The sequence below is a fragment of the Ambystoma mexicanum genome, chromosome 6q (genome assembly GCF_040938575.1).
Source record: "Ambystoma mexicanum isolate Mex_15411 chromosome 6q, UKY_AmexF1_1, whole genome shotgun sequence".
Taxonomy (NCBI): Eukaryota; Metazoa; Chordata; class Amphibia; order Caudata; family Ambystomatidae; genus Ambystoma; species Ambystoma mexicanum.
This window is the reverse complement of record NC_090937.1, coordinates 1,162,831,457-1,162,855,976: the sequence shown is the minus strand read 5'-3', so window position 1 is coordinate 1,162,855,976 and position 24,520 is coordinate 1,162,831,457. Positions and strand designations below refer to the sequence as shown.

General features: G+C 44.6%; 1 protein-coding gene across 1 annotated transcript in view; it reads left to right on the top strand.

Moving 5' to 3' along the window:
- The window catches only part of NSUN7 (NOP2/Sun RNA methyltransferase family member 7), a 1,712,923-nt gene that overhangs the window by 1,046 nt on the left and 1,687,357 nt on the right, over positions 1-24,520 (top strand). The window lies entirely within an intron of this gene.

The following is a 24,520-nucleotide window of genomic DNA, read 5'->3' as shown; positions in this document are numbered from 1 at the left end:
GTCATATTTGTATTTTTATTTTATTTTACCATGTACAGCAGTTTCACCAAAGTGATGCACACACAAGGTGGCACAAGTGATATCACAAAATGTAAAATCAAATTAAGATGGTCATTTACAAATCTCTCTATGGACTGAAATGAATTGAATTATGCCAAATGGAACACATAATAGACAAGGTGCATCAGGTGAGAAGAAGGTCACAACCATCTTGATATACGTCATGTGGTAATTCTTGAATCTGTTAGTTGCAAATATAGATATTATATAACTGTGTAAATTAAATTGGTGAAAGGTTGAGAACTCAGCCAAAACAATAACAAAAAACAAAAACGTAGATACAGTTCATTGTTGGTCATGTACGAGGCATGTATCACATAAAACACTCATAAGAATGATGAGTGCACAGAGCATAGGCATTGTCATTTTACAGGTTCGCTATAGTTTACCATGTCCATAGAAGGGAACAATATCCTTGAAATTAATGTATTCGATAATGGGACACACATGCAGACTAAAACATGATACAATTGCTTTTCAGGAAATTGATTGGCAGAAGGGATAGGAGAACCCCTCAAGACAGGATTGGTATTATCACGATCCTGCATCTTTAAAGTAAACAACAAATATCAAACATGATCAGTATATATGCTTCAGATAGACAGGGGCACATTCAATACATGGCCACTGTTTAGTCTCAATCGTTTAGACAATTGTATTACTATAAAAAATATATTTTTCTTAAAAACATTTCACCTATATAAAAAAGTGCATGTATATAAAAGTGCATTTCACAATATGCCACATACAGAATACATTAACATATTATACCAACACATATCAGAAACCTTCGCATTTGAATTGTATCCATATCTATCATATCCAGTGAATTTACTGCAACCAATGGATGTTTTTTCGGTTACACTATCCATACACCGGACACTCAAAGCCTATTCTCCTCTCGTTCTTAATCACTTCTCATTAGAAAACGTTCTTAGACCAATACTGTTAAAGGGCATACTCTTCTAAGAGTTTGCCCTTTAACACTGATGGCATGAATAGAATGAACAGAAAAACATTCATTGGCTGTAAACAAATTCACTAGATATGATGGACATGAATACAATTCAAATGTGAAGGTTTCCGATATGTCATGGTGTAGTATGTTAATGTATTAATGTAGTATGTGTGGCTTATTGTGAAATGCACTTTTATATACATGCGTTTTATATATGTGTGAAACCTTTAAAGAAAAATATAATTTTTGAAACAATAAAATTGTTAAACAATTGAGACTTAACAGTGGCCATTTATTGATTGTCATCGGTTATAGGTCAAAGGATCGAATCAAAAGGATCGGAATACAATAGGGTCGAATCAAAAGGACCGAAAACAAAAGAGTTGATTATTTGGGGGGTGAGGGGGCCCCAAAACCCAATTTTTTCTGGTAAAAAACACTTTTTTTTCCTATACGGGAAACCCAAAACAAAATATACATTTAAAAAAAAAATTCAACCCTTTTATTTTAGGTCCTATTGACTCGACCCTATGGCATTCGATCCATTTGGATTTGAACCTTTGACCAGACACCAATGTGTCATTCTGTCTATCTGAAGCTCATATCCTGGTCATGTTTGATATTTATTGATAAATGAAACCTGGAGAATCAGGATATGAGCAGATACCCTTGTTGTGATTTTTATCAAGTAAGAGACAGAGAGAGCAACTGTTTATATGTACACTAGCTGGGTTACCCGGCGTTGCCTGTGTCCTGATCGAGATGTGTCTCATGTGCCCTGGAGGATGTTGCTCTTGTTCTTTTGTTGACAAATCTTGCTTGAGTTTGCTCTGGTGTCTCATTTGCCCTGAAGGATGTTGCTCTTGTCCTCATGTCACTAAGTCTTGGTTCAGTTTGCTCTGGCATCTCCTTTGCCCTGGAGAAAGTTGCTCTTGTCCACTGGTTGGCAAGTCGTGCTGCTGTTTGTTGTGTTGCAGAAACTTTTGATGTTGATTTTCGCTTTGCATCAGATGGAGATTTTCCAAGTGATGTTCGTTTTTTTGTGTGGCATGTTTCAGTCACTCAATGGTTTCAGCACATTTGAGAAAATGCCCAAGAAATATTGATTGATTGTGCTCTCTTCTTGTGAATGAACTTAAGTAAACTGTAACCTTGCCATTTCCCCTATTTGGAGTGGTGTGAGAAAAATAATTACGTTTGTTTTGAATTCCCTTTAAAAATGCTCTAATAAACACTTTTGAACTGTATACAGTAGTAATACATTTCATAGGAATAACCAACACATCAAACATTTTGCTTTACACACTTTTCAAAATGTTGCCTCCTTTTAGTACCTGCTATAGTGAATTGGGGTGAGCGTCAGTAAATTAGGGTGTCTACGGAGTGCATTTTTTGCCTACAAGCATAGACTATAATCCTGACCCAGTCAAATGAGGAATCCATGCAAAATTTGGTAGCAGTGGGTTCAACAGTGTGGATTTGTATAGACGGACAAACATAACGCACAGATCCCAATATCCTTTTGCATATAAGATTATGAAATTGAGACAAACTCGCCACAATCAAATCCACCAAAACTAAATGCAACAACCATCGGGTGCATGATGTACGCAGACAACATCGTTCTGTGTTCACAAACTCCAAGTGGTCTCCAATCAGCTTTGTTAAAACTAGAATCTTATATGAAAACAAATCAACTGGTAATAAACACACAAAAATCAAAAGTGATGCTCCTAGCCCCTTCCCACAAATCAAAACAGAAATTGAAACCAATTCTACTAAATAACTCACCCCTTGAACAAGTGACAACAGTCAAATATTTGGGGATTTGGATAAATCAACCACCCACTGAAACAAATTGGTCTAGCTATTTAATGGCGAAAACTCTATCACTAGCCTGTCAAGGTTGCTTTCTACATCTAAAACATGGAAAATTCACTTTACAGCCAATTATAACATTCTATAGGCAAAATGTCACTGCAATTCTTCTCTATGGAAGTGAATCTATTATTAACATCGATAGATCAATATGGCTGCGTCTTGAAGGTACGTTTTGGAGGAAAGTTCTTTCATTACCTCAATTGTTCCTGATGGCTCGCATTCGATACGAACTGGCACTTCAATCCCTCACCTCACTTTACACATGGCGAAAGCTAGATCTATACAGGAAAATCATCTCTGACTCACATATCCCGGCGCTAAATATATTCCAGCAAAAAGACCATACGACTCAAGCGACCGCAATGCAGATCTGGAAAAAACACATGGAAAACACTAGAATAACGGCAGACATATCAATAGAACTATTAATCCAGCGCCCTGAAAAAGCGTAAAAAGAATTCGCCCTTAATGACTGGATATCGACCATCAACGCCAAAACACAATTCAAACTCAATCTGGAATGTAAATTGGATGCGGATCCGCTAAACTGTCTTCCGCTTTATTTACAACGTTTCCCATCTGCTTCTGTCAGAGACACGTTCCTATGTTTCTGACTGAATTTGATGCCAACACGAGAACTATTATCGACTAGGCAACTCGTACCAAAAGGCAATTCCTTCTGTCGTTTCTGCAAACAACCAAACGAACTTGAAACACTACAGCATATTGCCACCTCATGCCCAGCTCTGGATGACACAAAATCAAGTATTAGAGACATGTACCTATCCTCCACAATTAAACTCTCAACTGAAGACCGGTGGGCCAAATTCTCTACAGTGGCACAAAGAAAGACATTTTCACAATTGTCACCTTCTTAAACACGTTATTTGAACCTAATCGGAACAACTAAATGGAATAAGAGCTCTTTCGTTTTCCTGACTGTACAAAAAGATGAAAGGTTTAAAATTCGAACCATATCATTTTAATAAAAAAAATATATAAGATGTTTGCATCGAAACATAGACTACGATCTTGCTTCAGACAAAAGAGGAATCCATGCAAAATTTGGTAGGCGTGGGTTCAACGGTGTGGATTTGTACAGCCGGACAAACATACACACATACATACATTAAGCTTTATACATAAAGATCATAGAACCAAGAAACCCCTATGAAGTAGATAGAATTAATTTCATCAAATTAATTTCACCATATTTTTATAGCCCTTGAAGAAGCATGCAATGCGGAAGAACAATATTCTGTGGAGTACGAAACACGTGTTGGGCATTGGAATTTCTATCCCGATCGCAAGAGGGAAATCGGATGCAAGCATTAGACCCTAACTTGCAATCACAAAAGGAAAGATGTACTTTGGACTTTTAAATAATAGTTTGAATAAATTAGATCAGATGAATATTTAAGAGCTGAATCAAATATGTATTTATACGTGAATGGACAAATGTTTAAGTTTGATTTTGTTGTTTTTGATTTTGACAATTATAACCTCAATAGATAACATAAGATTAATTTCTGTGTTTTATTTAATTCATAATCTATTCTACGTATTCATGCTATGTGCATGTAACTTTACAGAATGTAATATGTGTGAGATGCTGGCTTGCTTGTCTGGTGTTTGTGTGGGTGATGGGGTTGAGTTTGTTGTCAAGATAAAGTGGGGTTTTGTAGTGAATGGCTTTCAAAACAATGCAGAGTCCTTTGAAGACTATTCTTTGGGTACAGGGAGACAGTGGAGCTGGGCGAGGGTTGAAGTGATATGTGAATGTTTAGGTAGGTGGAGGATGAGTCTGGCTGCTACTTTTTGTATGGCTTGTAGGGAGGAAAGGTTGCTGCTGGGGAATCTAGTGAGAAGAGCATGGCCGTAGTCCAGCTTGAAGAGAACTAGTGCTTTTAATGTGGCGCAGAAGTCATCAAGAGGAAGGATGCGTCTTACGTAGGAGGAGGAGTTGTAGATTGCATGTTTTGCTGACAGCAGCTATGTGGTGTATGAAGGAACGGTGGTGGTTGATGGTGAAGCCAAGGTATTTGACAGGTGTGGAGAGGGATATATGTGGATTGTCTGTGGCTAGTTCTGTGATCCATAGAATGAGTTCGGGTTTGTTTCTGTGGGGGGTGGGGGCAGATGAGGAGCTATTCCGTTTTGGAAGGGTTGAGCTGGAGGGAGTGGGTGGACATCCAGGTGATGATGGTGAAAGCCAGATTGAAAGGGGTTTAGTAGGTTGTTTGTGGTGATGTGTTGCTGAAGGTGGGTAGTGACAATGTGTCCAATGATTGTTGCAAGGTATGTCTTTAACCAGTGTTCATTAAGGAAAAATAAATTACTCTAACAAAAACGTCCTTCAAAGACCTTGCTCTGGAGGGTGGTTACCTTCCCCTGGATTCCTCTTTATTCCCTGATGTTTCACAAACAACAGTTCCTTGAGCCTTTCTTGTCCAATATCAACACTGTCACACAAAACTGTCTGGTTCTGCATTTTTGTCTCATTCAGGAAACCTGGTATATGTTTTGCCAGGGGTTTGCCCTTTTCTCCTGGTTAACACAATCCTTATTCTTAGACTTGATGTTTATTTATGTTTATTTTTTTATTTATTTTATTTATTTATTATTACATTTGTAAAGCGCCTAACCCTTGGGCATCTGGGCGCAACAATCTTAAGAACATGGTTACAGAGACAACAATTTAAGAGGTTGGTTACAGGTTTGACCTAAGATAGTGGTTACATGAAATGCAGATCATAGATAGGCATGGTTAAATAATATGGTTACAGTATAGACCTAGTAGCCCTTAGGTGGCTAGGTAAACAGATTTAAGAATATGGTTGCAGAATCAGTATGCTTGAGAGATTAGTTATGGATTTTGGCAGGCTTAAGAATATGGTTACAGGTAATGCACATCATAGAGAGGCATGCCTAGGGGGGTGGCCAGCACGCATGCGGTAAGGACAAGCTTCCGCGGTGCTCCGTTCCGTGATCCTTGAGAAGAACGCTAATATCGCTATAACCTGCCTGCACATAGAGAAAATCGTACAAGACCGTGGGGGAACCGATTATCAACACTCGATCCTGCTCCTGGAGCGAATCGGGGCAGAAAAGGCCAAAAACGCGAAGCTCAAAGCTGAGCCCCTGTGACCTGCAAGATGGCGGCGCCCGCCATGAAATGAGAACGTAGCTGTCGTGGACTCAAGTCGCTCTGCAGAGCGCGGCAACGAAGGGCTCTTTCCCACACCAAAGCCGACAAGGCGGGCCACCCATCCCCCGGCTGCACCCCAGCTTACACTGACGCGCAGAGAAGCCGCAGGGGCTGACAACCGGTGAGCCGAGCCCCGGGATACCAGCGCTGGGAGGCACTCAGGGGCAGAGCGGACTCGAGGACGCTGGGCACCAGGAGAACTAGCCGATGTCACGAGCAGAACGGGGGACGCGGAGGTAGACCCGCTGTGCAGTTGAGGTGCGCACGGAGACGGCGCCAGAGGAGGCCGCCCAGTCGGAAGGGGCTGACGGGAAGCCAATTGGAACGGAACGGGCGGAGAACTAACTCCCGGAGAAAATACAGTTAGTGTGGCGGAGAAAGAGCCGAAGCCCCCCCACACCACTCATAATTGGGACACGGCTGTGTGGTGGATCCCACCCCACACGGCCAACTAGTTAGTGGGGGAGGCCAACAAGACCCACAGACCCAGTACTGTCCACTCAATGACATGGGCAATTGGCTGGCCCGAAAGGAACACAGGGCCCACACGGAGTAGGGCGGCCCGCTGACGAAGAGGGAGAGAACCGAGGCAGCAACTGCGACGGCACCAACTGAGTCACCAGAAGGGCTCCAAAGCGGGCAGAAAACCCCCAGTTGCCTGAATCAAAGGCAGTCAGGGACTACTATTCCGCCCAAAGCCCCACGCTAACGCAGGTGGGGAGCTGGAACCTACCCAGACATATTTGCAAGGACCAAACATATTCGTAGGAGAACGCCATCTCTGAACGTCGACAGTAAGCAGCGAAAGGACAAACTCACAGGCAAAGAGAGCAGCAACTTATTAACTGACAATTGGTCTCAAGGACACTTACTGCTGGAAATAAAACCAATAGTAGGGCAAGATTCTCGAGGCTGGAGATTCGTCGAAGGCTGGGACCGGCTAGAACTAACAAAGGAAGGTGCCTGGGTTACACCCCAACCAACTAGTCTTTGCCTGATAGGGAAACCTGGCCAGTGTGGCGCTCTCGGAGATAAAAGGACTGTAGCGCAAACAAGGGGCCACCAGTAAGGTCTGCATAACTTGCTGAACCGGACCTGCTATAGGAGACTGTCGGACCGGAGGAAGGTGATGTCTCCTCCTAAAAACAAACCGAAATTGGTCACGATGGATTCCTTCACGACAGTCAGGCCCCAAAGGCAACCACAACAAGACCTGGAAACCACAGAAGAGCCTCTCCAACAAGAAGAGGACCTCAAGCACACGCAAGTATGACAAGTCTTACAAGCAATAGCGGCACTCCGCACATCTATTGAAGGAAAGATAGAGGAGGTAAAATCAGACATGCAGCTCATGCGTCATGACGCCCGTAACCTAACAGAAAGGGTGACGGTGACGGAAACTACCCTACAAGACAATGTGGAGAGTACCCAAATCCAAGACCTGGAACAAAAAGTGGCAAGACTGGACGCACACTCCGACGATGCTGAGGGTTGAGCCTGTTGAAATAACATTCGTATCCTGGGGGTTCCGGAAGACATGGAGGGCCCAGACCTGACAGAATTTATCGAAACACTGCTACAACAGGAAATAGGACCAGGAAAACTCTCCCAAGGGTTCTCTGTGGAGAGAGCCCACAGATCTCTGAAGAAACGTCCCCCGCCCGGATCACACCCATGTCCAATCATAGCCAAAATTCTAAATTTCCGTGACCGAGAAACAATATAGCGGTACTCCAGAGAAGGAGGAGAGATCAGGAGAAAAGACTCTACAATAGTCATGTACCCGGACTATACCCCTACAGTGCAACGAGCAAGGAACTCCTTCATCCCAATAAAAGCAAGATTACGGAACTCAATTTAAAATACACGGTACTCTACCCGTCACGCCTCAAGATACGGTATAAAGGAAAAGCGATAACTCTGGAGACGCTAGCCGCAGCAAATATGTGGCTTGAACATAATAACCTGGCAGACGACAAAGAAGAACCATCAAGGTCAGATATGGGTTGACCACGCACCCGCCACTGCAAGAAGAGCAACTGGATTTCCCCACACGAATACAGTAAGCAGACAACCATACTACATTCGAATCCTACCATGAAGTTAGCCAGACCGGACAAGAGCTCAGTGGACCACACGTGAGACAGAAAGGTGACCCACCCCACTGGAAACTGTGCAGGCTGTTCACCTACACACCACCCGATCCGGAAGGCCAGGAGAGGCCTGGAAGGCTTGGGACAACCCGAGCGCTGCAAGTTGAAAGCAACTGCTAGGGGCAGTTCAAAGTTGTTTTGTTTGTTTTCCTCATTCATGAGAGTTACACAAGTTAAAAAGTCTCCAAGGGGTGTCACGGATGGAGCGGAGGGGAGGAGTGGGGAGGGAGGAGGCCGAAAGTGGGTGAGCGAGCGGAAGATGCTGATAGTTGCCGGACTGAAGCAGCAAACAACCCCTCTAAACCACTATGGCAACTAGAATAAAAAGAATGTCTTGGAATGTGAGAGGTTTGGGAACTTATCTATGCCGGAATAGAATCAAGTCCTACTTGAACAGAAAGGGAGTGCAAATAGCACTATCACAGGAGACGCACTGCACGGCGGATTCTGCGGCCGAATTAGGCGAACATTGGGGTGGGCAAGGAATTGGAACCACCTACTCCAAATACGCCAGAGGAGTATACACCTGGATTCACCCCCAGCTCCCATTCCATTTAGTTAAGTCCGAGACAGACCCGGAGGGCAGGTTCGCGATAATGTGGGGCCGGCTAGAGCAGGAAGAGGTATGTTTAGTGAATTCCTACCTTCCCAACAATAACATCCCGGCACACCTGAACACAATGTGTGCCAAAATCACATCATACAGGCATGGCATTTTTTTCTGGAGAGGGATTTTAACTGCGTGCATAACCCAGAACTTGACATGTCCCAGCCCCACCCGAAGGTCCCATCGGCAGCAACGGCAACCCTGACCCTATTAACGGACAGGCTCAACCTTGCTGACACATGGAGAGAGCAGCACCCTGACACTCGGGAATACTCGTACTTCTCGTACCCACATGACCTACATACGAGATTAGATTATGTTTTCATAAGTAAAGAACACCTGTCACAAATAGACGGGGCACAGCACCTGGGGAGAACCATCTCAGATCACTCACCAATTCTGGTAGAATGGAACCACGCTGGGCTTAGACCCCTTATTCCTATGTGGAGAATGCCGGTAGATGCTCTGGGGGACCTAGCATTCAAAGACGAACTGCACAACTTCATAGATAACTTTATAGAGGTAAACACCAGAAGTGTCGACCACTTGAGTACGATGTGGGACGCCCTAAAAGTAGTAACAAGGGGGGAAATCATAACGAAAGCAGGAGGCATTAGAAAACAGCTGCGGGGTGAACTCGTTCAGTGGGAATATGAGATTGAGCGACTTGAGGCCACCCCAGTAAACACCCACCAGAGAGAAGACAACCTCAAAGCACTCAGAGTTAAATGCACATCAGCATGGGATAGACTAGCTAACTTCGACCACACCACTACGACTAATAGAGCGCATTCAGAAGCAGACAGGCCGGGCAGACTGCTGGCCTGCCTATGCAAGAAGGAACACCCCAGGCACACTATTACCACAATACAGGACACAGAAGGCGATAAATTCCAAACACAACAGGGCATAAACAACGCCTTTAAGCGCTTTTATGAGCACCTATACTCCCACAAAGATCAGGTGCCCCGAGAACAAATAACAGATACCTTGGAAGAGATAGGGCTGCCCAGACTAACCCTTGAACAGACCGAGGCCCTAGACGCAGACATCACAACCGAAGATATAACGGAAGTGATTAAATCGCTCGCCACCTGCAAGGCTCTTGGAAGAGATGGGTTACCCACCGAGTTCTATAAAGCATACGAGACCTCCCTAACACCCCTATTACATGAGGTTTTTCAAGAGGCACATGAGAGAGGGATATTACCTGATAGTATGAGAGAGACCCTTCTGATCCCGATTATTAAGCTCAACAAACCCACAAACAAATGTGACTCTTACCAACCAATAGCCATGCTCAATTACGATGTGAAAATATTGACAACGATACTAGCAAAGAGGCTTGCTAGAATCATAGGGGAAATCGTGCACATGGATCAGTGTGGCTTCATACCAAGCCGAAACACGGCCATGAACTTACGCAGACTGCAACAGGTCATAAACCAAACTGAAACAAGCACAGAAGCATACGCACTGCTATCCCTTGATGCCATTAAGGCGTTTGATTCTATATTTTGGGAATGGCTGGTAGCGGTCCTAGAGGGTTTCGGCTTCGGTCCGGGGTTCATTAGATGGATCAAGATACTTTATACTAAACCTAGAGCTAGGGTAAAAACCGGAAAATACATATCAGAGGCCTGGGACATATGCAGGGGCACAAGCAGGGATGCCCACTATCCCGCATGCTTTATGTACTGGGACTGGAGCCCATCGCCATCTATTTTCGGAAGCAATTCTTTGACGCTGGGATACGTTTGGGTGGAGTGGACCACATCATCTCAATCTAGGCAGACGACGTACTGCTATATGTCAGGGACCCATGCAATAACGTGCCCACAATGCTAGACGTCTTAGATAACTTTGCAAATGTCTCAGGCATACAATTTAGCAGGGCAAAGTCCTGTCTCTTTCCTCTGGCGGGCCTCAAGGGCAAGGACATTGCAGAACTCCCTTCAGTGGGGATACAGTGGGAGGTTACTTCGTTTAAATACCTTGCAGTACAAATAATGCACACCCCTGCACTAATGCATGAACGCAACACGAAGGCGGCAATCCCTATCTTGAGAAAATCCATAAACCTCTGGGCAAAACTTCCCCTGTCCATGATGGGTAGAGCCTCAATAATTAAAATGATCGTCCTCCCCAGATTCCTGTATGGGTTCCAAAATGTACACTACTACATCAATGCTCCTTTTTTCGCCTGTTAGAAGGGATATTCTGAGATTTCCTAAGGGGGAAAGGAAGATACAAGATAGCGCTCACCACCTTAGTCCTACCATACAGCCAGGGGGGAATTCAACTCCCAAATCTTGAGAAATATTATCTGGCAGCACAACTCAGCTTTGTGACCAAGTGGTTGGCAGACGATACCACATCTGAGACGCCCCTGCTACAACCCTTGGTCTCCCCGATGCACGTGAGGGAACTTATCTGGGTCCCCAGCCACCTGATGCGTAATGCCCGCTTCTTAGCTACCCTAGGGTGGCACAGAGCGAAGGCCCACGTAAAGCACCCTTACTCCCCAGATATACCAATGATCTCGGACCTGGGCAGATCCGACGTGGATCTACAACACCTCAGACAGTGGGAAAGGAGGGGGTATATGCATGGGGAGACTTGTATGCGGATGACTCCTTTAAGGAATTTGAGACACTAAAAGAGGAAACTGGCATCCACACAGGTCAGTTCCTATGGTACCAAAGGATACGTACTATAGCACGAAACAAGTGGACAACTAGGCCGGAGGAACCAGAATCAAACCCCCTGATTACATTACTGTATAGCTTGGGAGAGGGATGGAAACCAGTGTCCCAAATCTGCGGCCACCTGAGCGACACCCCTAACCAACGAAGTGCCGATCTGAAAAGTAGATGGGAAGCTGACGTGGGCCGGGAGATAACTGATGGGGAATGGGAAAGGGCTCTAGCATACCCTAAAACAGTCTCCAGAAACCATAGATTTAGACAAATACAACTGAACCTGCTGCACCGAACATATTTAACCCCATCCAGGCTGGCAAATTCAATAAATCACCACATTCTTACTGTACCTGGTGCGAAGCGGACAGAGCGGATCTGATTCACATGTTCTGGTCATGCACCAAAACGTGGTCCCTTTGGACCACCATACAGCAGACAAGCGAAAAGGCAGGATCGACTAGGTACAAGTGGACCCCGGACAAATGCCTTCTAGGAACGTACCCCAGGCCGGCCAAACTTAAACATCTGGCCAAATTAATGGATATAATGGGCCTCATTACGACCCAGGCGGAGGACCATGGTGCTATTAGCACCATGGTCCATGCCGGTAACTTACCGACTCCGCCATGGAGAAAGGGGGAATTACCACCCCATTACAAGGTTGGCGGGGTGGTAATTCCCCCTTCCTCCGTGGCCCTTCCCCATTCCCATTTTTGCCCCATAGGGCATAACGGGAATGGGGAAGGCAGTAAATACGGTACCGCAAATTGCGGTACCGTAATTAGCACCAAGGTCCCTTTGCGGGTCCATTCCTTAACAGCTGGTAAAACCAGTCGTTAAGGTGGGAACCCGCAAAAGGACCTCGTAATCAGGCGCTAAGGGATTACCAGTATGGGTACCCTTACCGGTACCGGTAATCCCTTAGCGCCAGGGTCGTAATGAGGCCCAATGTGTATATTGGCAAAAAGGACAATTGCAATGTCCTGGAAGAAACCCGCCGGACCACAACATAAAGTATGGTACAGGGAATTAGAACGGTGGGTACGTGCCGAAACAAAGGCATGGGAAGACAGTGTTACCAGATCCACGGCGCCTCAAGCATGACCCTAGAAGCTTGGAAAGAACTCACAGGATCTCTATTCCTCCCCTCAGATGACAAGCCCCCATGAACATGAGCAAATCCACAGAAAACAGGTTTGCGACCAGAGTCACAGAACCTGGAGAGCAACTGGCCACAGCCACAAAAGGTCCTTACAGGCTTAAGGCCCTCCTCCCCCCTCCCCCTGCTTGCCTATCCCCCCTGTGCCGATAGACAGTTCGACCATAATGAGAGAATCACTTGGAGACAGTTAAAGTTGACTCAATGTTTTTATTATGAAACGCTTACTATCCTCTAGTCACGGACATGTAATGTGTCATGTAAAAGTAAAAATGATAAATGCCAATAAGCAAATTTAAAAATGTAAAAATAGAGAGGCATGCTTAAGTATTTAGTTAAGTTTTACATTTGTATAGTGCACAGATAGCCAGAGGGCATCGAGGCGCTGTTGCTAACAAGGAGCTTAGTTACAGTGTGGGACTGATGTCTCTTATCAGGGCTTCTTTTAACTCTTGATTAACACAATTCTTTTTCTTAGTCCTGATATTTTCCTCTCAGGACTTATTTTATTCTTGGTTAACACACTCCTTGTAAGGGCCTGGTATACTCTCCTACCAGGGCTTCTTGTATTCACACACTTGTAATTGCCTGATATATTCTCTATTCTCTTCCCAGGGCTGCATGTATTCACACACTTGTAGTTGCCTGGTATATTTACCTCACAGGGCTCTTGTACTCACACACTTGTAATTGTCTGGTATACTGTCCTGCAAGGACTTTTGTTCATACGGGCTTCTGCCCTCTCCCAGAGTTGCACATATCTGTTCGAAATTGTATCCTCTTGATATATTATCCTATTCGGGTTTCCCATATATTTGCATTGTATACATTTATATATATGTAATGGTTTTGCTGATGGTTCAATTCCCCCTTTAACAATAAGTCCTTTTATTCTTTCTCTCTCTGTGGCTTTATTTACAATTACTTTGATTCGGCGCGGCTGCCAATATGGCCTGGTGTCCACGCTGTCTCTGGGTGAACTCACTGGCTCCTTTAGACGTTCCTAGACTCTCCTTTGGTCATCAGGCAAAGCATTTCCAACTGCTCCCCTCTCACGACCGCTTCGTCTTGGTTTCTCCCTCATGGCTTCCAGTTACCACATCTGCTTCGTACCCGGTTCCGATAAGTAAAGCGCTGCTCTCTGTCACCTGCGAATGCCCAGGAGTCTGCCACCACTCCTAGCATTCCCACAGCTTGTCCTTCTCAAGCAGCAGCTTCTTTCTCCTTGGTCAGTTAGCAGCCTGGCTCCACCACGCCTTAGCGTTTCAGTTCTTCAATCCTTGCTGCAAGACATCGCTCTCTCCCGCCAGCAGCATACCTTGCTTCTCTGTCTCCCTTCTTTAAATTTCCCAGTCACAGTTGTATGCAAGCAACAACTAGAGCACTCGCTGGGCTTGTCTCCTTTGCTCAACATTGCTCGATCTTTCTTCCTCGTCCAAGTTTTTCGGTAATTCTGGGAAAGGAAGTCAATTTTTGTCCATTTGCCCGAAACACTTGGATAAACATTCTCAATGGTTTTCATTGGCAAGTTGGTCCTAGATGATGGATAGGTGGAACTGGAGAAGCCGGTTTCATAAGTTTTACAAGGCAGACCAAAGTTGAAAGTTTGGCCTATAGGTCCGGGGAAAAGGTTTTCCCTATTCTTCATAGGAGGATGAATAGATGTATGACAATAGGCCATGAGGGTATTAGACATAGAAGGGTTATTTTCAAGGGAAAATGGGGGATACCATGTCTCACCCGATGAAGCCATGACATCTCCCCAGAGGTTGTCTCTTCCAATGTGATCTTCCCTCTATAGCCACCCCCAGGGTCACGGTCAGATAGCGGCTGCCGTCCCCTAGCCACATGGGAGGAGGTCACTGCCGGAAAATCAATGATGACTGCATCAGATTCATCAAACTACCTAGAGGGTTCCTCCTCAATTACCTACAATTCATCCCTTTTCAAACCACTCCACAGAAACCCCAGCACCACAATCCTACCTGATCTATCCGAAGCCTACCAGAGTGGAAACTCACCCCCTTCTCAGTCCGCTGGGTATGAAGAAGAGACAACTCCTGAGTGGGAGCGCCTGATCTAGGAAGTTAAGACTGAGAACCACATTCTTGCACCTACTCCTGAAATCAGCAGGTACCCTTTGAGAAGAATCACACAACCACTGGATAGGCTCAAGGACTTTCAGTGAGATAAATCTTCTGGGGAGGGCCATGGTGTTTGTTTATTTTAAGGGGATAGGTATGTGAGAGCACAAAGCGCTACCAGCATAACACGGTAGCACACTGTTAGCGTGAACCGCAAGCAGACACACACACATTACAACACCTGGTGACAATGGGAAACGTTACCATGCATACTAAAAGGCATGAGCCTCGGCACACGTCTTCTGAGCTCCATGCAGAGTGCCACCACTAGTCCGGAGTGTTATTAAAGGCAAAGCTGCTAGTGTGTGTATCATTAGTATACCTGATCCAATGTTCAGTAGGTGGCCCTGATCCAGTCATCTTAGAGGGGTGAAAGGCTCAGCTGCCAGAAGGTGCCTGAGATCCTGATGATATCATCACCCGAGGTAGGACATACCACCTTGCAACTACCAAAGACACTGCACTCTCTTCTGGCTAAAAGTAATATAAAAATGCTTAACATAGAATCCGAAGCCAATCAGTAGATTTCATAATACCCATGGGGCTACTTCGCAATGTGAAATCATTGAACGGCACAACACCCTTCAAAGAGTGGGTCCCTAAAACAGAAATATCTATCCCTGCATCATAGAGCATCAGTCGAAACCACATGGATAGGATCATAGCCAACAGTGGCCTATAAGAAGGATGAAAGGAAATCAAAAGCTGAGAACCAGTTACTCATAGGTTCCAAGATTAGTATTCCTGCAAAAAGCAAAGCAAGCACAGGTTAGGACATGACAACATGGAAGGCAAGGCAATATATGTAATCTTAGTCCTCTGTCAAAGGTAAAAACACACTTCATTATGAAGGTACCCCCTAATGGAATGTACAGAGCATTACTATCCAAACTCTATAACATCATACAAAGTAAGAAGCCAAACGTATGGGAGAAATCCTGCAAGAACATAAGGGAGTTAGCTGGCAACTCACAAACAAGCTCAAAACCATGTTAATGTACCACACAGAATTACAGCAGTGGAATTGGGGGAAGTGAAATGAGGATACTCCTGAGGACCCCTTAGACACAGAGATTTTCACTCCATCCAACCTTGAATGACGCACACAAATAATAGACTAGGAAGTATATGGCTTGCCAGCACCAAATGAAGGAGAGATGAAATTCACCACATTAACAAGAGGGAAATGGAATGAAGAGCCCACTCATGCACCATCATACCAGGTGCACCATGGGGGATGGGACCCCTTGACCATGCCCCTACACCAAGAACTAGGATGTGGCACTAGAAACAAAGGGGTCAGGAGTTCTAGTGGTCGAGAAGATGATCCGAGCACCAGGAGTAAAAGATGCATATCCATCAAGCGGTCCATAATGGAAGGAAATCAACTCTTAACCCGCCGCACCATCACAATGGACACCTGGTCAAATATATCACAGTGTACCAGCTACAGAACAAACATGTGCAAGGAGACGTCCAGTCTTGATTGAATGCATCCACCCAAGAGCATTCAGATCCTGATGCTAAATGAAGAAGGAAGAGTGCTGGCAGTTTGTGTTGCAGAAATATCAACTCTGCAAAGGGTCCACTTGGGGCTTCATGACACACAACATCTATCTATCCAGAAGCAAATCACTTGGGTCAAGACATTCGAGAGAGTTCAATTTCACAACCATATTCCTTACACACAGAAGATACTCCTGCCAACACAGGCAGTAATGCCAAAAGGATAGGGCTACCATGCCAAGCGGTACACATCCAAGGCTGCAACATTTTGCAGTCATTATGTGTGTGAATTGCCTCATGCCCCATGGCCCATGAGGCAATTCACATACATAATGACTGCAAAATGTTGCAGCCTCAGGTAAAGAAAGAATACAGATGCCCCTGGCAAGTCTCCTCAGGGTGAAAAGGGGTGCCTTCAGTGCCAGACAATTATGTGGAGCTCTAGCTCAGCAGAAATTCACAGGACCCTGGTGGTGACCCAACCAGAGCTTGCCCAACATTGCTGTCTGCTTATATCAGACTTGAAAATGTGGTCTGGGGAGCCCAAAAAGTCAATACGGCTAGCAGCAGATAGGAAAAAAGCATTTGGTGCACTGGAGAACCTAATAAAAGAGCAGCCCAGAAAAAATACCTGGTTGGTTGAAGACAAAAACCCAATGAGACATGTCAGGCACAAAAGTCAAACAAAATTGCGGACTAAAATCTTCACAACACACTCGAAAGCCCAGGTGCTTTTGAAGCTTGGACATTTAGGACCCACAACCTTGCATCTTACAGAAACCCCAGGAACAGAGTGGCTAAGCTGGGACCATGGTTGAGGCAAGGATATCAAAGGACTGACACCCATGTGCATCTACTGCCATGCCTCTTCCTAGTCCTGAGTAATCTGGATGTGGTTGACCAAATATGTAATCAGAAGTGTTGGTACTGAACCTGTGTCACGATGGGATTAGGTTGGTTGGTAGTTTCCTTTTGATTAGAGGGTTCTATGATGTAGAAAAAGATTCAAAAACTCGACGTTTGTGATGTAGGAAACCGTGATAAGTAAAAACGCTAAATGTTGTAGTATATATTGGTGACTTCCTAACTCTACCTGCACCAAACAATTGTTAGTATTCTAATAGAGAATTGGGAATTATGCCCTGCACTCGCTCTGTATTCCTAAGGCTAATTCACTCATGGCCACTCACCTCTATTCTGCCACTTTTACTACCACCCCTGCCTCTTACTCATCCCTCCAATATTGTATCCCTCTGGTGTTTCAGTCTCTTACTCCTCGTCTCTACCCTTTGATATAACCACTCCTCCCATTGCACTTCACTAATCACTCTACTACTCTCCTACATTTCTACTATTCTCATTTGACCACTACTACAATCCTCCATCCACTACTACAAATCACAACCCTGTTTTTCACCCATCCACTTCATATTAACTCCTTACACTATTTGCTTCTACTCATTTAGCACACACACACTCAATCTGCAGAGCCAGATAGACATAGGCTCCTAAGCCTAAATATCATCTGGTTCAAAAATCACAAGCCGTCGCTCCTTCTTTCCTCTTGCTGGTCTTTTGGTTGTCCTTCACCTCTGACCTCACACTGAAAACCCACATCCTCAGCTTCCTGCTCCTATTTTGTATGCCCTTACCTCCTTTGGGATTGGCCCTTTTCCCCTAGCAAATCTGGGCTCCTCTCCCCATCCCGTGATGTGAATGTGGGATGGATGATGTTTCACTGCAGCCCTTTTTCACCAAAGCCTGGTTCCCCGAGGTCGGTTTTGGAGCTGCAGGAAAACATCATTCCCTTTGAGTGCCCCGCCCTGACCTTTTGAGGACCGCTGTACAGCACAGTATTTCTTTTGCCTATTTTCTTGGGTTCCTGGCCTGATCTGCTCTCTAGCAAAGATGCAGATGTGCGGAACAATGAGAGAGATAATGGTAATTATCTGAGCACAGAGACAATGCAGGTGATAATGGTCTCCAAAGACACATACAGGCATGTGGGGGTGTAGGGTTTGGGGCCCTCTGTACTCGGTTTAACCTCATGGCTAGGTCTACCTATGGAACCCTCCCTGCATCTCCCACCTCCCCTGGAGAGGGGTGCTGGACTACCTTTGACAAGGCCAGACTATTGGCTGGGTCACAACTGCAAGTCTCCCCTCTCGAAACCATTATTACTCTCCCTTCTCCACTCCACTACTACTCACCCCTCTACACCACTCTACTACTCACCCCTCTCCACTCCACTAGTCTCCCCTCTCAATTCCACTACCAATTTCCTCTCTCCACTCATCTATTACTATTCACCTCTCCACTCCACTACCATTCTCCCCTCTCCACTCCACTAATGCTACTGCACCCAGCCTTCTACTCATTCACCCTCCTTTCACTCCCTCAGTCACCTCCACTCACTCCCTTCTCTTCACTACTGCTCTCACATCATACACGCACACTCAGAACAAAGTATCACTTCTCTCACCAACCAATGTGTCACTATATTTTTTTAAACCGCTTCCACACTCCTGTCCACCTTCCTTCCTTCTTGTGGTCTCTTGGTCTCCTACTGCCTCCTCTGACCTCACTCGAACAAGCCACAACTCCTGGTTTCCTGACCCCAGCTTTATCCTCCTTCTTTCATTGGTCCTTCCCCACGGATTCCCTGGAATAATCTTGTCTGCTCTTCCCCACCTAGGAGGTGTTACAGATAGGAGAACACATAAAAATGGGATAAGCCCCCCGTCCTTTCAAAGTGGCCAGAGTGGTCACTCCTACACACCTGACATGGTGGGGATGAATGGAATCAATGAATATGGCATTTGCCCCCAAAATGTTTTATATACTAAATATGCTCTGAGCCCCCATGCAAACGCTTTCTTCTTGACCAAGACAATAGCTTCACGTCCTTCCTGTGAAAGAGCAAATGCCCTACCATACACCAAGATGTTGCTCAGGGAGGGTCAGGTTCCAAAACATACTGTAGTATCAGCTGTCTTTTTCTCAACTCCATCAAAAAAACTTGCACTCCTTGGAGCCATTAGTCAAAAGCATGCCGTCCCCTTCTCACACATACTATGCTCGAGAAGGCTTGGAGGAGCCTACACCTTGTCTCTTAAGGTCCTGATAATTCCATTTAAAAAGCAGGGAATGAAGCAGAGGTCTCATCCAAATCTCACTATAGAGGAAGCAATCAATAGAAATTAGTCAAGATCTCATGACTTGAGCTAACCGAGATATATATTTTGATCATCAGGTTATGACAGGCACCTAGGTTAGACAGTTTCAAGAACTATGCAATAACTTATACTGGATTATGTAGATATGTACAGCTCTGATCAGCAACCATGTCAGTAATAGACGCCCCCAACCTAGTAAGTCCCGACAACTGGCCAAACCATAGCCTCCCATATTTCTCAGTGACAAAACTGCCTAGAGTCTCCACAATATATACAACCTTGGGACTACCTATTTAAAAACTTTGAAAAACCAAATCGGATGAAGAGTGAGCATGGGAGACTGGAACTCAGTCTGGCTGATGATGAACACCATTCTGAAGTTAAGCCGGCCTCTTTTCTATGTACCAATTTGACTATTTACTTTATGTTCTCTGATTAATTTGACCTAAATGCCTCTAAACATTGATGTCAAGACAATCTTGTCCAATTGGAAGATATCCTGCCAAATCAAAGATCTCAGAGATCTTTGATTTGGCAGGATATGCTAAACACAAGTCATGCTTCCTTATTGGTCAAGTGGCATATGTTTGTTTTTTTTTTTTATTTACTTGCCTTTAATCGAAAAGATTTTAACGATTTTTACAAGGACTTTTTTCATTTCAGACAAATCAGCGCTAATTCCGTATTTCTTTAGCTGTGTGGACAAAAGATGAAGCTCGAACTTTGGTCTCGGGTTTGGATCACGTAGACGTACATCTGTTACGAGGCTGATTAATGAGGTAACGATGGCTCAGGCCCCTCCAATGCTGCTATTCTTAGTTCAGCCTGTTCACTCAATGAGTTGGTGATTGTTTCCAAGGCTAGTTCTATTAACTTCACCATTGTAATTGTCCATCTCGTTGTTTCTCCTGAGATTAGCCTATTCCACACAGCCTCTTCGTCTAGAGTGACCGCCCCTTGGATGCAGGAATGCAGGTATTTATCTCTGTCTTTGAACATCTTAGCACTAGATGTTTTAGTGTTTCCACTTCCTCTTTGTCTTTACACAGACGGCATCTATTGTCCATCTTTGGTGTTCTAATTGCCAGGATTTCATGAGTCCTCAGCAGATTTAATCTGGCTTTCAAAAAAGTTCCTCGCATATTTTTATTCGGAAATTTTGTACAGTAATTCAGTGGCATTTTCACTTTGTTAAAGGTCGGTGGGAAGTGCGAAAGTAGCTTATTTGTACTAGCAGTTACAATCGTCCTGATCCAGTCCATAAATTCCATTTTTCTTTTCACTCGGCCTCGGTTGGATTTTAGATCTTCTTCCGAGCACGATACTTTGCTAAGACTGTCTTGTACTGTTCTCGCCCACTTGTTGAGAGCCTTACAGGTGCCACTTTTGAGCTCTTCTGCAATAATAGCATAGATTGGCAAAGAGTCTGCCATTACAATCTTTCTGTAGAGTCTCCTCTTGCTCTGTTCTACCAGCGATGCAAGGGAGACCAGGCCCAGCTCCCGTCTAATTGCTGCCATGGATGTCGACTTTGGGAGGCCCAAAACCGATTTCCACACATGTCCTTCAAGTTTCTGCCATATCACACTCGGCATGTTTAGCGATGCTTCCATACCATAAATAATGGACGGTACGACCTTGGCCTTGTAAAAATGTATCGCCGGCAGGATGGAGAATTTCCCAAATTTTTTGTCTACCAGTCTTGTTTGCGCTGTTAGTCTTTTTACTTTATCCCATAGCTGATCTTGCATTGCTTTGTCAACTGAAGATCCGTCCATGGTCATCCCTAAATATTTAAACTGGGTGACTACTTCAAGCTTGGTTTCCTCCAGATACCACTTATGCTGCTTAGACAACCTCTTTGTAGTTTTGTCTAAAACAAGGACTTTTGTTTTTGCTGTATTGATTTCCAAATTATAATTTTTTGTATACCTTGCCAAATTTGTCAGTTTCCGTTGCAGGCCAATTTGGGTTTGATCAATGATAATGGCGTTGTCTGCGTAGAGAAGTCGCAAGATGGTAGACTTCCCAATTTTTGGTGGGAAAGCTCTTATTTTCTCCTCGTCGTTCTGGTAGTCCCCAAGGGAAGCGATAAAAAGGGCTGGGGCTAAAGGGCACCCTTGTTTGATGCCCCGCTTAACTAGAATCTCCTCCGACAGTACCCCTTATTTACTCAATTTCACTCTGATCTTCGTTTGGGCGTGTAGCGCTTTTATCGGGCCCATGATTGACGTTGGGCATTTCCAATTGCTTAGTTTGTGCCACAGTTTCGCCCGGTCTATTTTATCGAATGCTTTCGATAGATCTACAAACGCCAAATAGACTCTGGGTGCTCCTTCTCTTACTTTCGCTTTGAGGATATTCATCATCAATATGTTTATTGACGTGGTTCCGTTTTTCTGAAAACCTGTCTGAAAGATGTCAAAACATGGCGCATTTTTTGCCCAAATTCTAAAGTGGTTCAACAGCTGCGTTGCGTAGATTTTTCCCACAATGTCCAAGAGGGCAATCGGCCTGTAACTTTCTGGATCTTCTCTTCCGCCTTTTTTTGTACACCGGTACAATTATGGCGTTTAACCATGTTTCGGGAACCATTTTTGTTTGGCCACAATGGGCGAAGATTTTACTGATAATTTCAGCCCATGTTTTCGATGACTGCTTCAAATCCACATTAGTCAGGCCATCTGGGCCTGGGGCCCTCGATGATTTCAGTTTGTTGATGGCTATTTCAATATCATCCACGTTGGCAACGTCCACCCAAGGTGTTGTAGTTTCAGGTTTTTCTTTGGTCGCTTGCGTTTTTGGAAGCTCAAATTGTGCAGTTAAATATGTTTTCCATTTTGTCTCAGAGACCGCATTTACCATTTCTATTGGTCTTTGCTGTTTTTATTGTTGCCCAGAAGTCGCTAGATTTTTTTGAGCTAAGACTTCTTAACATTTTTTCAGCGTCTTGTTGGTACAACTGTAGCCTATGTTCTTTTAGCCACTGATTATATGCCTTTGATTCCCTGCGGCATTTTTCCCACGTTTCCTTGTTGTTTGTTTTTTTCGCGATTTTGCTCCATCTCCTGACAACTTTTCTTTTTTCCACAACCAGGCTATCGTAAACATGTTTAGGACCCGCGTTTTTTGGCAGCTGGCCTCCCACAGGTTTTCTGTACGGGATAAGTAGCGGTAGGTAATTTGGTCGCTTTGCGGGCACTTGGGACGTTGTTGCATCTGGAAGTATGTATTTTTCCATTATCCTTATTAAATCTTCTTCCGACAGACGTAGCCTTGATTGTTGGTTGTTCGACTCAACATTGTATTTATATACCTGTCTCTGTATTTGTCTTCCTTGCCATGCGCATGTCAGGAGATTGTGATCACTGTGCATGGTTCTTTGCACTTTATACTCTTGGATCCTGGGTAAAAGACTGGTTGACACATAGATGTAATCTAAAGTCGCTTTGGAATTCAAATACTCCCATGTCGGGATGTTCCTTTGTTGTGGGAATACTGTCACGATATTGTACAAATTTCTTGGTTTGGTCATCGCGCCCCATGCTTTTCCTCGTTTCCCTGTTGCTCCATGTGGCCCACTCCCCTTCGTTTCTTCGTTCCATTCGTTGAAATCTGCATTCAAGTCTCCACACACAATGACATCAGCATTCTCATACTCCGCATCAATCGAGTCTAATATATCCGCCATTTTTGTGCAATATGCTTTGATTGTCGTTCTTTGCGGATTAGTATTTATTATGATGACTTGTTTGCTATCCACCTTCATCGTCAGGTCCGGTTGATCTGCCCATGCCGTCAGGGTGACCAGCACCTCATATGATTCGTGTAACTTTGTAGGTGTTGCCAAGCCTACGCCCATTTTTATTGCAGTCAAGAGACCCGACGACGGACGGCCTAATAGGCCCTTGCATGCCGGCGATGTTTCTAGTATAAACCCGTCTATACTCGGTTTGTCTTGCAGCCAGGTCTCTTGTAGGCATATGATGTCCAGTGCACCTAAATCGACATCGCCAGGTCTGGTAAGGTGGACGTGACCCCTTGTGTTCCACGATCCCATGAGAAAACTTTGCTTACATCCTTCGTGTCCTAAGTTGGTATGTTCACTGCTTGTGGTTTTCTGGGTCGTTATTAATTGCTAGTTTTCTGTGTTGAGATTCAACGTTGATTTTAACCATGCCCATGGGCCCCTGCCTGCTGGCATATTAATTTTTTGCGTTGGTGCTGGGTTCGGACACCTCTCGTTTTGGTGCCTGCTTGAGTTACGCTCTGGACTGTACTGCTGATGTTTATGATAGTCTTCCCCTATTGGACGAGACTTGTGTTTCTCTGTGACTGTTTCCTGTCGTTCACTCCTTACTTGCCTATTGTTACTTTTCTTCTCGTTGCTTGACCAATTCTGGCGAAGGTTTTTGTCATCTGGTCGAGCATACTCCCTTTCTCGCCCATATGTTTTTTCATCCTGCCCTTTACCGATCCGGTTGTTTCGATATCGTTCTTCTGTTCTCGATGTATAATGATATTGCCTTTCAACCTGCTCGTTGTGGGAGTATCCTTTTTTCTCCCTCAGATTTTCTCGTTTTATTTCAGTCAACCAAAACCCCTTTTTCTCCATTTCTCTCACTGCGCTGTCGTTCGTATGCTGCAGTCTTAAGGGCTTAACGTGAACATAAGCCTTTGCAATCTTTCCTCTATGGTAAGGTTCCACTACCTTAATGTCTGTTGTTTTTATGCTTTTCAACTAATTTGTTTTACTAATTATCTTCAGGATCGTCTTCCTATTAAGGATCATATACCCTGTTTTTGAGTCTATTTATTCCACTTTGATTATACGTTCCACATTTTCTGCGTTTGTAGTTTTTTTGCTTCGGTGCTCATCTGCAATTTTGGGGACGTCTGTTCGCTGAGGCGTAACCTGCCCATTTGCTCCTTTCCCACTTGGATTCGTGTCAGCATCACTCCTCAG